The sequence below is a fragment of the Macaca nemestrina genome, chromosome 20 (genome assembly GCF_043159975.1).
Source record: "Macaca nemestrina isolate mMacNem1 chromosome 20, mMacNem.hap1, whole genome shotgun sequence".
Lineage (NCBI taxonomy): Eukaryota > Metazoa > Chordata > Mammalia > Primates > Cercopithecidae > Macaca > Macaca nemestrina.
The window spans coordinates 18,733,906-18,750,111 of record NC_092144.1 but is presented as its reverse complement, the minus strand read 5'-3'; the positions used below and the strand labels follow the sequence as shown (position 1 = coordinate 18,750,111).

General features: G+C 46.0%; 1 protein-coding gene across 7 annotated transcripts in view; it reads right to left on the bottom strand.

Moving 5' to 3' along the window:
• LOC105498758 (GATA zinc finger domain containing 2A) overlaps positions 1–16,206 on the bottom strand; it is a 127,079-nt gene that overhangs the window by 107,140 nt on the left and 3,733 nt on the right. The window lies entirely within an intron of this gene.

Below are 16,206 nucleotides of genomic sequence, written 5' to 3'. Positions count from 1 at the left end.
GAGGCAGGAGAATGGCAGGAACCCGGAAGGCGGAGCTTGCAGTGAGCTGAGATCCGGCCACTGCACTCCAGCCTGGGCGACAGAGCGAGACTCCGTCTCAAAAAAAAAAAAAAAAAAAAAAAAAAAGAAGGCTCTCAATGCCAAAATCAGGTTCTGAGGAATCCCCAAAACCGCCTCTTTTCATAGTGTTTTAAAACAATTCCTGATGAGACACCTAGACCACTCCTGAAGAGTGGTGGTGACATGCTTTATCGCATACCCTAATACATCTATATGTACAACTGAAACAAAAGTTTCACCAAACATAAATTTACCACATGCAATGTACTGTTTTTTTTTTTTTTTTTTTTTTTTTTTTTAAGACGGAGTCTTGCTCTGTCGCCAGGCTGGAGTAGTGTAGTGGCACTATCTCGGCTCACTGCAACCTCCACCTCCCAGGTTCAAGGATTCCCCTGCCTCAGCCTCCCTAGTAGTGAGATTTACAGGCGCGTTCCATCACGCCCGGCAAATTTTTTTGTATTTTAGTAGAGACGGGGTTTTACCATGTTGGCCAGGATGGTCTCCATCTCCTGGCCTCGTGAGATCCGTCAGCATCGGCCTCCCAAAGTGCTGGGATTACAGGCGTGAGCCACTGCGCCCAGGCTGTACTATTATTTTCTTTCTTTTTTGTTTTTTTTTTTTGAGACGGAGTCTTGCTCTGTTGCCCAGGCTGGAGTGCAGTGGCTGAATCTCAGCTCACTGCAAGCTCTGCCTCCTGGGTTTATGCCATTCTCCTGCCTCAGCCTCCCAAGTAGCTCGGAGTACAGGCACCCGCCACCTCGCCCAGGGCTAGTTTTTTATATTTTTTAGTAGAGACGGGGTTTCACTGTGTTAGCCAGGATGGTCTCGATCTCCTGACCTCATGATCCACCTGTCTTGGCCTCCCAAAGTGCTGGGATTACAGGCTTGAGCCACCGCGCCTGGCCTGTACTGTTATTTTCTATTCTACTTCATTTGAAAAGAAAATCAATGTAATGCCCAACAATGACTGGGTCTCAACTGCAAACCTGAAAAACGCTTCATGTAGAACAAGTTTTATAAATTGTTTTTCTAAAAAGAAAACAAAATTGTTTTTCTCCTGTATGTCCCCTTAAACAGAGAGTCAAAAAAGCTCCTTTCTAATCCTATGTTCAGTTCTACATACAGTTGTCAACTTTTTGTAGTTGATTCCACCCTGCCACCTCCCACCCCCACACACACACACCGCCCTGCCCCCCAAAATCTTCCCACTACTTAATGCAACATCTGGCACAACCTCCCCTAGGCCAAAAGAGAATTTAACCTAAAAATGATACAAAATACAAACTGTTGACTCCCAATCACTTTCCCTGACCCAGTTATGTCACTAATTTGCTTTGCTTTGCTACAAAGAAATTCAAATGTTCAAATTCAGAAACCAAACAAACAAAAGTCTTATTCTCAAACAGGTGACTAGGTATAGGAATTCAGAGAGCTCCCTGATCCCAAGTGCAAGGATAGTTTAGGGCAAATATCCAGGTTTTTCACCCTAACATGGTGGCTGTATATTTTGGGAACTCCTTCATGCTACGATGATTAATCAGATGATATTAAAGCAATACAAGCAAACTATTACCTCACTGCCCCTCACCTGGGTCTTGATTAATGTCAATTTAATTAACTACAAACAGAGCAAAGTGTGGTCAGGTGGGAGACCTGAGACTTGAGACAGATATACAGATTCCAGAGTTTGAGCTGGCAAGCCCTGTGTGAGTCACCAAGGTGACAACCACCTTTTTTTTTTTTTTTTTTTTTTTAAGAGACAGGCATCAACTGCAACATATTAACGACACACCCCTGTGGACTGAGGGGTGCACTGGTGACAGGGCCTGCTCTAGAGGGCAGTACCAACTTCTCAGCCAGGGAAGTCAGATGGGGGGTATGAGGGGTGCAGGGTATGTAGGTGGGGTGAAATAGCTACAGGGCTACAGCGTTTATTTCTGTCATAGGAAGAGAGGGCCAGGCGGGTAGATGGCAAGTGACAGTGAATCCAGATCTGCTTGGGGTCCCATAGGCTCAGGTTGGGTGAATGCTGAGGCTGTTTGGATTAAAGACCTTTTAGCCTCAGTGCCCAATGCTGGACTAAACAGCAAATAGTTCAGCCGGGTGATTATGAAATATGCAATTGCCTTCAGATGCCATACTAAAGCTGAAGAAACTAATTAAGAAACAACTAGGGCTAGAACCATGTTTTCTAAAAGTTTTCTCCTTGCTCTGAAAACAAGATAGTCAATACTTAGTGCTGGCAGGACACAGTGGCTCACATCTGTAATCCCAGAACTTTGGGAGGCCGAGGCATGTGGATCACCTGAGGTCAGGAGTTCGAGACCAGCCTAGTCAACACGGTGAAACCCTGTCTCTACTAAAAATACAAAAATTAGCCAGGCGTGGTGATGTGCGTCTGTAATCCCAGCTACTCAGGAGACTGAGGCAGGAAAATCACTGAACCCAAGAGGCAGAGGTTGCAGTGAGCCAAGATCGCGCTACTGCACTCCAGCCTGGGTGACAGAGCCAGACTCCGTCTCAAAAAAAAAAAAAACAAAAAACAAAAAACCTTAGCGATAGCAGTTGTTAATAGTGTATTTCTTTTTTTTTTTTTTTTTTTTTTTTTTAATGAGACAGAGTCTCACTCTGTCACCAGGCTGGAGTGCAGTGGTGCGATCTTGGCTCACTGCAACCTCCAACTCCCAGGTTCAAGAAATTCTGCCTCAGCCTCCCGAGTAGCTGGGACTACAGGCATGCGCCACCATGCCCAGCTAATTTTTTTGTATTTTTAGTAGAGATAGGGTTTCACCATGTTGGCCAGGATGGTCTCAATCTCCTGACCTTGTGATCCGCCTGCCTCAGCCTCCCAAAGTGCTGGGATTACAGGCGTGAGCTACCGCACCCGGCCCAATACTGCACTTTCAAAACACCTGTTATTTAGTTAAAATTTTCTTCCAGGCCGGGTACAGTGGCTCACACCTGTAATCCCAGCACTTTGCGAAGCCAAGGTGAGAGGATTGCTTAAAGCCAGGAGTTTGAAACCAGCTGGGTCAACATGGTGAGACCCCCATCTCCATAAAAAAGAAAAAATTAGCCCAGCATGGTGGCACATGCCTGTAGCCCCTGATACTCAGGAGGCTGGGGCAGAAGGATCACTCAAGTCCAGGAGTTTTAGCCTGCAGTGAGCCATGATTGTGCCACTGTACTCTAGCCTAGGTGACAGAGTGAGACCCTATCTCAAAACAACAAAAAAAAATTTCCAAATTCATTTTAAACATTATTGTCTTTCATAGACCAAACCCCACTAATAATAGCTAGGCCTCCTTCTACCTTAACTACAACAAAAATAGACTAATGATCTTTCAAGTGTACTCTTAAACTTCTAAACACCACCTGAGCCTGTCTCTATACAACCGAGGGACTGAGGAAAAGAAATTGGGGCCAAATTCCATGTTCACGTCTGCTTTTATGGCAGAAATTGGCCAAAGGCTCCAAACTAGTATGGAACTACCGAAAAAGAGTAGCATCACCTACTGAATGTTCAAGGTACTGTACTTTTTCTTTTTTTTTTTTTTTTTGGTACTTTTTCAATCAGAAAATTTATTCGAAGTTCTTGGTGGACAACATACAAGAAGACTTATGTGATAAATGCTGATCGACAACTGAGAGATCACTCCTCCCAAGGGTTTTGCAGCCCAAGACGCCAGAAGCTGACAGGCTGGTGCCACTGAAAGACACAAAATGATTTCAATGCAGAAAATGTATTCATAAGAAAGACTGAAGAATTAGCCAAGCACGGTGGCTCACACCTGTAATCTCAGCACTTTGGGAGGCCAAGGAGGGTGGATCACGAGGTCAGGAGATCGAGACCATCCTGGCTAACACTGTGAAACCCTGTCTCTACTAAAAATACAAAAAATTAGCTGTGCATGGTGGCACGCGCCTGTAATCCCAGCTACTCGGGAGGCTGAGGCAGGAGAATCGCTTAAACCCGGGAGGCAGAGGTTGCAGTGAGCCAAGAACATGCCACTGCACTCCAGCCTGTGCAACAGAGGGAGACTCCGTCTCAAAAAAAAAAAAAAAAAACAAAAAAACACGCCAAGTTTTTTTCTTTTAATCACCTTTATGAAAAATTAGCACTGACTACTTTTTTTTTTTTGAGACAGAGTCTCACTCTGTTGCCCCAGGCTGGAGTGCAATGGCGTCATCTTGGCTCACTCCAACCTCCACCTCCTAGCGTCAAGCGATTCTTGTGCCGCAGCCTCTGGACTAGCTGACACGACAGGCGTGTGCTACCACACCAGCTAATTTTTGTATTTTTAGAAGAGACAGGGTTTCGCCATGTTGGCCAGGCTGGTCTTGAACTCCCAGCCTCAAGCAATCCTCTGCCTCCCAAAGTGCTGGGATTATAGGCAGGAGCCACCACACCCAGCCCTGCTTTTGTACTTTGCATTCTTAGTACTCTAAAGTTTAAAACTATAAGTTTAGGGACAATATAACAACAATCTCTAAGGCAGGATCATTTTAAAGTTTCTTATTTCACCCCAAATTCATGTTTACATGGTGAGATTACAATGAAATTGACTGGGAAAGGAAAGGAAAAGAAAAGATTAATTATTAAGTGATTTTGATTTCCTTAATACTTTGATACTCTTGATTCTTCAGGGAGGGACCAGAAAATAGCTATAGGGACTCTTACAGTGATGCTTTATGAAAAACACAATACTTCCAATGCATCACCACTGCTACAAGAGTCATCTTTGCATTCACAACATTCTCACACTAGATCAGGAGTTCGTGGGACATGGGTCAGCAGCCCCCATTGTCCCCATCACCATCGTTTATGCTGAAAAGCTCCCTGAAACACAGCTCTCTAGGGATGGTCCACTTTGTCAACTGTGTTTGTTTTGAATGTCGTCTCTAACCACAATTCGTTACGCTCAGTGTTTCTGCAGCACAGGGTTCAGGCTCCATCTGCAGTTAGGCTCTGTCCAGAGGGAGTCTCTGTGTGGCCCTGGCACTGTCCTGCTCCAGGGTTCTGAGCACAAATGCTCCCCTAAAGGGTTAAGCACAAACTGCTCAGAAGTGCTGTCGTGAACCGGAAGTGTATCTCCCACTCTGTCTTCATCTGCCATGTGTCACTAGTTGGCAAGGAATATCTCTTTTGTGTCTACATATGGTTTAAAAACATTCCCACCTAATTTGGATCAATTTTAAGGCTTGAATAATCAGGAAGTAAACTGTTTTCTATGAATTAAAGATTAAAAAAAAAAATTCAGAAAAATACCAGGAAAAACAAAAAGGCTATATGACAGCCTTGAGTCTAGAGATCAGCCTATTCAAACCCCCCAAGCAGGGAAAGAGTATTGTTAGTCACATGATCAGTCTAATAAATATCCTTAGTTGGACGTGCAGAAAAACGTATTTTTAAAACTTGGCATCTATTTCACACCCTACTCCCCATTTGTTAATTGGCAGATCTGCCAATTTAGGAAAACATTCCTCCCCAATGTTTTCCTAACAGGATGCATACACCCCAAACCCCCCATTTATAGTGAAATGCCCGTAATTTATTAAAAAAAAAAACACAGGTGGAATGCCTTTCTACTTTGTTTTCTCTTTCACAGCTTGATAATAACAACCATGCCCTCTTACATGCCCATGTAATCAGGTCTCTATCTAACCAATTCCTGTTTTGGGAAGACTAAGATATTTATTTCAAATTTAGGTCAAAAAGTTAACCTTGAATAGAGACAATTTGAGAAGTTAAAGATAAAGGCTAAAGTTTGAAAATGCAGTGAAAGTTTAGAAATTGGCTGGGCGAGGTGGCTCACACCTGTAATCTCAACACTTTGGGAGACCCAGGCGGGCGGAACACTTGAGCCCAGGAGTTCCAGACCAGCCTGGGCAACATGGCAAAACCCCATCCCTGCAAAAACGAATGCAAAATTTAGCAGGCTTGAGCTCGGGAGGTCGAGGCTGTAGTGAGCTGTGTCACTACCGCTGCTGCACTCCAGCGTGGGTGACCAAATGAGACCCTGTCTCAAAAAAAAAAAAAAAAAAAAAGTAGGTTTTTGTTTGTTTTTTTGAGATGGAGCCTCACTCTGTCATCCAGGCTGGAATGCAGTGGCATGATCTCAGCTCACTGCAACCTCCACCTCCCAGGTTCAAGCAATTCTCATGCCTGAGCCTCCCAAGTAGCTGGGATTACAGGCATCAGGCATGCACCACCATGCCTGGCTAATTTTTGCTTTTTTTTTTTGAAACGGAGTCTCACTCTGTTGCCCAGGCTGGAGGGCAGTGGCGTGATCTCAGCTCACTGCAACCCCTGATGCACAGGTTCAAGCAATTCTCCTGCCTCAGCCTCCCAAGTAGCTGGGATTACAGGCACCCGCCATCGCGCCCAGCTAATTTTTATAGTTTTAGTAGAGACAGGGTTTCACCATCTTGGCCAGGCTGGTCTTAAACTCCTGACCTCGTTATCCACCTGCCTCGGCCTCCCAAAGTGCTGGGATTATAGGCGTGAGCCACCATGCCCGGCCTAATTTTTGTATTTTAGTAGAGACGGGGTTTCACCATGTTGGTGAACTCCTGACCTCAGGTCATCCGCCCACCTCGGCCTCCCACAATGTTGGGATTGCAGGCGTGAGCCGCCACACCCAGCCGAAAGTTAGTTTAAATTGTTCTAGGCTGGGCAGTGTCTCATGCCTGTAATCCCAGCACTTAGGGAGGCCAAGGTGGGAGGAGTCCTTGAGCCCAGAAGTTCGAGACCAGCCTGGGCAGCACAGTGAGACACTGTCTCTAAGACAAAGTTAAAAAATAACATTAGCTGGCCGGGAGTGGTAGCTCACGCCTGTAATCCCAGCACTTTGGGAGGCCGAGGCTGGCAGATCACCTGAGGTCAGGAGTTGGAGACCAGTCTGGCCAATATGAAACCCCATCTCTACTAAAAATGCAAAAATTAGCTGGGCGTGGTAGCACATGCCTGTAATCCCAGCTACTCAGGAGGCTGAGGCAGGGGAATTGCTTGAACCCAGGAAGTGGAGGTTGCGGTGACCCAAGATCGCACTCCCACTCCAGCCTGGGCAGTTGCCCACTGCACTCCAACCTGGGCAACAAGAGAGAGACTTCATCTCAAATAAATAAATAAATAAGGTAGGGTGTGGTGGGTCATGCCTGTAATCCCTGCAGTTTGGGAGGCATGAGGCAGGCAGATCACCTGAGGTTGGGAGTTCAAGACCAGACTGACCAACATGGAGAAACCCCATCTCTACTAAAAATACAAAATTAGCCAGGCATGGTGGTGCATGCCTGTAATCCCAGCTATTCAGGAGGCTGAGGCAGAAGAATCACTTGAACCTGGGAGGCAGAGGTTGTGGTGAGCCAAGATTGCGCCATTGCACTCCAGCCTGGGCAACAAGAGCAAAACTCTGCTTAACTAAATAAATAAATAAATAAAATTAGCCTGGCATGATAGCATGTGCCTGTAGTCCTAGTTATCTAGGTGCTGAGGCAAGGGGATGGCTTGGGCCTAAGAGTTCAAAGATGCAGTGATCATGCCAGTGTACTCCAGCCTGGGCAACAGAGCAAGACTCTGTCTCAAAAAAAACAAAAAACTGTTCTGAAGTATTAAGAATTCTAGACCGGCTTAAATGATAACAATTCTCAAAGGAAAAAGTCAGAAGCAGACCTGAAGTCTGTTTTCTTGAAGCTTCTTTGGAGGTTAACGTCTACATATACAGTATACCATTACAGAGTCTAGATGGCTGATTTCACTGGCCATCATTGCTTCCTGATTGAAAATGTTTACTGAAAGCTCAATTTAAGGCCCGGCGCAGAGGCTCACACCTGTAATCTCAACACTTTGGGAGGCTAAGGCAGGCGGATCGCCTGAGGTCGGGAGTTCGAGACCAGCCTGACCAACATGCAGAAACCCCATCTCTACTAAAAATACAAAATTAGCCTCATTACACATTACTCATTCTCCTGCTGAGGCAGGAGAATCACTTGAACCCAGAAGGCGGAGGTTGCAGTGAGCTGAGATCGCGCCATTGCACTCCAGCCTGGGCAACAAGAGTGAAACTCCGTCTCCAAAAAAAAAAAAGTTCAATTTAAATACTATTTTGAGTTTAATCTTGGATCCTACTATAGCACATTTTAACTTTCTACCTTTGGAAGAAATTTTGGACTTTTCTTGCCAAAGTGATCAGTTCAAACTCTGACTTTTAGAACAGCATAACCTCCTCAGGTCAAGGGAACTCACTTGGCTGTTTTCACCTCCAGGTCCCTGCCTGTGCCCATGCTATGCCTCTTCTCAGAATGCCTAGTGACTTAAGAAACCTAACAGCCGGGGGCAGTGGCTCACGCTTGTAATCCCACACTTTGGGAAGCTGAGGCGGGTGGATTATGAGGTCTGGAATTCGAGACCAGCCTGGCCAACATGGTAAAACCTCGTCTCTACCAAAAATACAAAAATCAGCCCTGCATGGTGGCCTGTAATCCCAGCTACTCGGGAGGCTGACGCAGAAGAATGGCTTGAAGCCATGAGGCGGAGGTTGTAGTGAGCTGAGACCGCGCCACTGCACTCCAGCCTGGGTGACAGAGCGAGACTATAAAAAAAAAAAAAAAGAAGAAGAAGAAAGAAAGAAAGAAAAAAAGAAAGGAAAGAAAGAAAAGAAAGAAAGAAACCTAACAAATAGGTTGCGCACAGTGGCTCATGCCTGAAATCCCAGCACTTTGAGAGGCCGAGGAAGGCGGATCGCCTGAGCTCAAGGTTTGAGCCTTTTTCCCAATTACCCCATCACATTTCCTGAGGCACTGCAAGTCCATATGGAGAGTACAGTAAGGTGAGGCTGTGGGGGTTAAAGCTACAATGAACTAAGGGATCTCACTGGGAAAAATCAACCACTCCAGGAACTTCCAGATCACTGGCCTTCAGACATGCCCAGCCTATTGGCCCAGTGTCAACTGGTTTCTTCTTGGGCAGTATTAACACCCACAGATTGTTGTCCAGACTCAGGTGCCAACCTCAAGAGAAACAGTCACTCTAAATATGATTCTTTATTTTTTTTATTTTTTATTTTTTTTTTGAGACGGAGTCTCGCTCTGTCGCCCAGGCTGGAGTGCAGTGGCGCGATCTCGGCTCACCGCAAGCTCCGCCTCCCAGGTTCACGCCATTCTCCTGCCTCAGCCTCCAGAGTTGCTGGGGCTACAGGCGCCCGCCACCTCGCCCGGCTAGTTTTTTGTATTTTTTAGTAGAGACGGGGTTTCACCGGATTAGCCAGGATGGTCTCGATCTCCTGACCTCGTGATCCGCCCGTCTCGGCCTCCCAAAGTGCTGGGATTACAGGCTTGAGCCACCGCGCCTGGCTATTTTTTTTTTTTTTTCAGACAGTTTCGCTTTTGTTGCCCAGGCTGGAGTGCAGTGGCACGATCTCAGCTCACTACAACCTCCGCCTCCCGGGTTCAAGCGATTCTCCTGCCTCAGCCTCCCTAGTAACTGGGATTACAGGCACCCACCACCACGCCCAGCTAATTTTTTGTACTTTTAGTAGAGACAGGGTTTCACTATGTTGGCCGGGCTGGTCTCAAACTCCTGACCTCAGGTGATCCACCCACTTCAGCCTCCCAAACTGCTGGGTTTACAAGCATGAGCCACCGTGCCTGGCTCCTAAATATGATTCTTTAACAACTACCTTTACTAGGCATCTACAACAGTCTGGCCGTTTGCTGTATGCTTACAAACAAACCAGCCCACAAATGAGGATTTGAGTTTAATTTTGAGGAAACCGAGGCTCAGAAAGAGTAGGCCATTTGAAGTTAGGCTATTTTTCTAAGGTCACATGCCAGCAAGTGGTAGGATCAGGATCAAGCCCAAAGTTTTTTGGCTATAAAGTTTCTATGGCATAGGGCCTCCCACAGTACTTTTATAAAGCAAAAAGCTGTAAGTAACTACAAACCATTCTTCCAAAGCACACTCTTCCTGAAGGACCTATCTACTGTCAGCTTCTTTAAGTTCCATACACATCTCCAGGCAGCTCTTGGTGCAGAAGAGTTCCCGAGGGGAACACTGTGATAATATAACAAGAAACCATCTTTTTCGCCACCCTGCCAGATAAACCTCTGAGTCTGTGGGTGTATTAGTTGAGACCCCAAAACTGGCAAGTACAGGTCCACTGGTGGCTCCCAGCTCTGACAAAACGGCTTACTAAGGAAAAAGGGGGAACTTGAACCTGTTTTCTTCCTTTTTTTTTTTGAGACAGAATCTCACTCTGTCGCTCAGGCTGGAGTGCAGTGGCATGATCTCAGCTCACTGCAAACTCCGCCTCCTGGGTTCAAGTGATTCTCCTGCCTCAGCCTCCAGAGTACCTGGCATTACAGGCGTGTACCACCACACCCAGGTAGTTTTTACATTTTTAGTAGAGACGGGGTTTTGCCATGTTGGCCAGGCAGGTCTCAAACTCCTGGGCTCAAATGATCCGCCTGCCTCGGCCTCCCAAAGTGCTAGAATTACAGGTGTGAGCCACCACGCCTGGCCTTGAACATATTTTCTGTGCTCAACTTGGAGCCCAAGAACTCTGCCTGTAAGAAGGGAGAACAGGAAGTCAGGAGGGAGCAAGCATCCACTTCCCAAGGGCAGCAGAGCCCAGAGGTGGGAGCCTGGTCACATGCACAGTTGCATTACTTTTCCACGCCCACTTCCGGCATGGGCCTGCCTCTCCACCTCCGGAGTCAGAACTTGGGTGGAAGGAAAAAAAAGACAACCAGAAACTCTCCTTCTAACAGCCTCCCTCTTGCCCTCAAGGCTGTGCCCAAAATGAATATCCCGCCTTGCTCTCCAATCCCACCTCTCGCAGATACACTTAGTTAAGAAAAGCACCTGTCAAATCTAAGACTTCCAGCCTTGCCCAACATAAAAAAGTGTAAACAGCATCTTCCCAGTCCCAGTGTAAGAGGAAAGCCTAGGCCGGGAGCAGTGGCTCACGCCTGTAATCCCAGTACTTTGGGAGACCGAGGCAGGTGAATTTCCTTAGCTTAGGAGTTCGAGACCAGCCTGGGCAACATGATGAAACCCCATCTCTACTAAAATACAAAAAATTAGCCAAGCATGGCAGTGTGTCGCCTGTAATACCAGCTACTCGGGAGGCTGAGACAGGAGAATCGCTTGAACCTGGGAGGCAGAGGTTTTAGATCGCGCCACTGCACTCCAGCCTGGACGACAGAGCGAGACTCCACCTCAAAAAAAAAAGAAGAGGAAAACCTAAGCAGAGGGAAATCCATGCACCAAGAGTCTACCAATACACAACAAAGCAGTCATCTACTGGAAATCTCATTATTCTTAAACCACCACCAACACCCAGGCAGCCCCAGCTTATCTGAATGTTTTTTTTGTTTTGTTTTGTTTTTGTTTGTTTGTTTGCTTTTTTTGAGACGGAGTCTCGCTCTGTCGCCCAGGCTGGAGTGCAGTGGCCGGGTCTCAGCTCACTGCAAGCTCCGCCTCCCGGGTTCACGCCATTCTCCTGCCTCAGCCTCCAGAGTAGCTGGGACTACAGGCGCCCGCCACCTCGCCCGGCTAGTTTTTTGTATTTTTAGTAGAGACGGGGTTTCACCATGTTAGCCAGGATGGTCTCGATCTCCTGACCTCGTGATCCGCCCGTCTCGGCCTCCCAAAGTGCTGGGATTACAGGCTTGAGCCACCGCGCCCGGCCTCTGAATGTTTTTAAGATTTCAACAAGGGAAGAGCTTTCAGAGCGGTTTATCACTTTGTGTAATATGCATTGCCATGAAGAAATGCCCCAGGATTCCAAAAACACACCACCACTGACTTCAAGAAAGGCAAACTCAGCCAGGCATGGTGGCTCCCGCCTGTAATCCCAGCACTTTGGGAGGCCAAGGCGGGAGGATTGCTGGAGCTCAGGAGTTCCAGACCACCCTGGGCAACATGGTGAAACACCCATCTCTACTAAAATACAAAAAATTAGCCAGCCATGGTGGCAGTTGCCTGTAACCCCAGCTACTAGGGAGGCTGAAGTAGGAGAATCACTTGAACCCAGGAGGTGGAGGTTGCAGTGAGCCGAGATCCAGCCACTGCATTCCAGCCTGGGCGACAGAGGAAGACTCTGTCTCAAAAAAAAAAAAAAAAAAAAAGAAAGAAAGAAAGAAAGAAAAGAAAGAAAGAAAGAAAGAAAGAAAGAAAGAAAGAAAGAAAGAAAGAAAGAAAGAAAGAAAGACCTGAAAATACCCCCTACCATGACCATTCTAGTTTCTCTCGTTTCTCCAAGATTACAATCACAGTGGTCATGAATCAACTATCGCCAACAATCAAGTAGGAAAATGCCATAATTTCTGTCTCCTTTTAGAGACAGGAAACAGGAGCCCAGTGAGGAAATTAAAGAGGTAGTGAGGTTTCACTTCTACACCTCCAAGAAACTCCACCTGAAGCTCCCAATGAGGGTAGCTGCAGCACTTAGGGATATTCTCAAGAAACCTCACAATATTCTTTCATTCATTTGCTTGTTTATTTGTCTGCAACTAAGATGTATGCTCCTGGAAGGCCAACTGTGTCAGTCCTGCTTACTGCCAGACCCCCTTAACCAAGCATGAAAACGTTTTATCTTAGGCATGAAAATGTTTGCTCCTGAATTATTTGTTGGCATAGGAAGTTATATGGGCCAAAAGATTTAACACTTTCTAATTTTTAATGTAATGTAAATTGCACTAGAAAACAAACACACACCATACCTTATGGCCACACAAGTAAAGCTCTTATTTGAGTGTTCACTTGTCCCTTATAAGTCAAAAAAAAAATTTTTTTTTTTTTTGACACAGAATCTTACTCTGTCACTCAGGCTGGAGTGCAGTGGCCTGATCTCAGCTCACTGCAACCTCTGTCTCTCAGGTTCAAGCCATTCTTGTGCCTCAGCCTCCCGAGTAGCTGGGATTACAGGCCTGCGCCACCACGCCCAGCTAATTTTTGGATTTTTAGTAGACAGGCTTTCGCCATTTTGGCCAGGCTGGTCTCAAACTCCTGACCTCAAGTGATCCCCTGCCTCAGCCTCCCAAAGTGCTAGGGTTACAGGTGTGAGCCACTGCGCCTGGCCCCTTATAAGCCAATTTAAAAGAATAAACTTGGCCAGGCGCAGTGGCTCACGCCTATAACCCCAGCACTTTGGGAGGCTGAGGCAGGTGGATCACCTGAGGTCAGGAGTTCAAGACCAGCCTGGCCAACATGGTGAAACCCTGTCTCTACTAAAAACACAAAAATTAGCTGAGCACAGTGGTGCACGCTTGTAATCCCAGCTACTGGGGAGGCTGAGGCAGGAGAATGGCTTAAACCCAGGAGGTAGAGGTTGCAGTGAGCCAAGATCGTGCCACTGCACTCCAGCCTGGATGACAGAGCAAGATTCTGTCTCAATAAAAATAAAAAAATAAATAAAATAAAAAAAACTTAGCCAGGAGCAGTGGCTCATGCCTGTAATCCCAGCACTTTGGGAGGCTGAGGCAGGTGGATCACGAGGTCAGGAGTTCGAGACCAGCCTGGCCAAGATGGTGAAACCCTGTCTCTACTAAAAATACAAAAATTAGCCAGGCATGTTGGTGGGTGCCTGTAATGCCAGCTACTTGGGTGGCTGAGACAGAGAACTGCTTGAAGCCAGGAGGCAGAGATTGCAGTGAGCCAAGATCGCACCACTGCACTCAAGCCTGTGTGACAGAGTGAGACTCCGTCTGAAAAAAAAAAACACAATAAACTTGGGCTGGGCACTGTGGCTCACACCTATAATCCCAACACTTTGGGAGGCCAAAGTGAGAGAATCACTCAAACTCAGGAGTTCAAGACCAGCCTGGGAAACATAGCAAGACCCGGTCTCTACAAAAAATACAAAATTAGCCGGGCATGGTGGTGCGTGCCTGTGGTCCCAGCTACTCAAGAGGCTGAGGTGGGAGGATCACTTGAGCCCGGAAGTCAAGGCTACAGTGAGCTGTGATTGCACCACTGCACTCCAGCCTGGGTGACAGAGCACAAGACTCTGTCTCAAAAAAACAAAAAAGAAAAAGAAAGAAAAGGAAAAACTCTTATTCAAAAGACACAACAGCATAAACAAAGGCAGTCAAGTTGCAGAGAGGATGAAGTCAAACTTAATACTAGAAATCAAAAATAACACCATCCATTCATTTGGATGGAATCACTTGACACGGTAGTTATTTCCCAATTCCAAAAGAGGTCAGTTTCTTTCTTATCATCAAGATCCCACAGGGATTTAATGCCCCCAGTGCTGTCTCCAACAGGAAGGAAACCCTGACTTCCCTAGCTATTTCAGTTCCATAAATCAACAGTTTTTACCGTCCAGAGTTAGAAGCTGGGCAGTGTTTGGACCCACATGCCTTTTAGACCTGCCCACCAACAGACGACCACATTACATTACATCTAATAAATGTACCTAGATCAATATCATTTCTAACTATCCAAGGTTTTTTATTGCTGTAAGGATTCTTCAAGTAAAAAAAATAAGTTTAAAAAACTTCCTGTTAGATAGAGACGTGGTGGTGGCGCCACCATCCACCAGAGTGAAGTCTGTGGCACATAAGAGACATAGCATAATTTTGAAGGGGAGAGTGATCCCTTTGAAGTTGTTTACCTTAGTTCTTATATTTTAAATATTATAAATTTTGCTCCTTTCCCATGTAATGGAATAACTGTCCTTAAAAGAATTGAAAGAAATTTAAGATTGATGGATATTTATTTGCTTCAATACCAAAGTCAGTGTATGTCTGTACATGTGTGTATGAAAGAGAGAAAGAAAGAAGGAGAGAAGGAGGAAGAGAGAGAGTTTATTTCCAGGAAGAAAACAAACAAACAAAAAAAACCCAAAACCCTTTCTTCAAACGTAGGAGCAGCCCACCAGGGGCCTAGCTCAGATTTTCACCCATTATTTCCTCCTGGGTTTTAGCCGTCAGGGGCAGAATGCCATCTGTTCCCATACTAGTAAGTGAAGAAGGCTGGGCCTAATTTACCAGCCATGATTCTACGGCTTTCACTAATTGTTAAGAAAAAAATCCTCTAAAAAAAAATTTTTTTTTTAATGTCCTGTCCACTCCCCTCTATTCCACTGCCCCCCGACCCCTGCCCCAGCCTCTAAGCTGAGTTAGCATCTCCACAGCCCTCTGGGCCTTGGGAGCTTGAGGTGAATTCTGATCTCCTTGTGGGCACTAAGCCACACACTGGCCCTCTCAAAGTACTATTATTGTGTGGCGTCAAATGCCTTTGTACATCACTTTCCCAGTCTTTTGTCCCCAAATCTGATCTATTACAATGAAAGAACGGCTCTTCTTTCAAGGTTCTAAAGTGTAAGAACAGATCACTCACCAGGTAACTGCTGGACTCACTCACTCAAGCAGTCTCATCATATGCATATGATCCCTTAGGCATACATAGTTCATCTATTTTTTTCTTCCCACAATTCTTCAAGTTCATTATAATCTTCTACCTTGCCTGTGGTCTAATTAGAGTAATACATCTCCCTACTTGCCCTTAATTCACAAATTACCCCATTTTACAGGGGGAGACGCCAAGGCCAAGAGAAACACAAACGCCCTGCCACACAGCAAATCCATCTCACATCCGGTATCAGAACACAGAAAACTCTTGCTAAGAGACTCAGTGGGGGAGTGGGTTTTCCAAGAGACATACCAAGTTTCTTTCTCTTTGGGCATTTTTAGCCTTGGCAGAATATCAAGCGCTTTCTGGTCTGGGAGTCCAGGCCAGGACCCTAATCTCATGAGCACAACAAGCAGCCTTTACTGCACACCAACCATGTGCCGGGAGCTGTGCTGTCCACCTCCAGTTTATTATCTCAGATTCATTCATTCATCCATCTAGGAAGCACCTCCCATCATCAGTAAGCACCTTGACACACATTCACAGCAATGTGTTCCCTCAAATATTTAATAACATGCCAATTTTGTGCCATCACTTGTCCAAGGTCACATAACTAAGAAGGGCAGCACCAGAATCTGAACTGGGTCCTTCTGACTTCAAAGTTGTCCATTTCCTTTTTAACATCCCATCTGCTGGTCCTATAGGTTTTATTAAAAATAATAGGTCAGTCGCAGTGGCTCACGCCTATAATCCCAACACCTTGGGAGGCTGAGGTGGGTGGATCACTT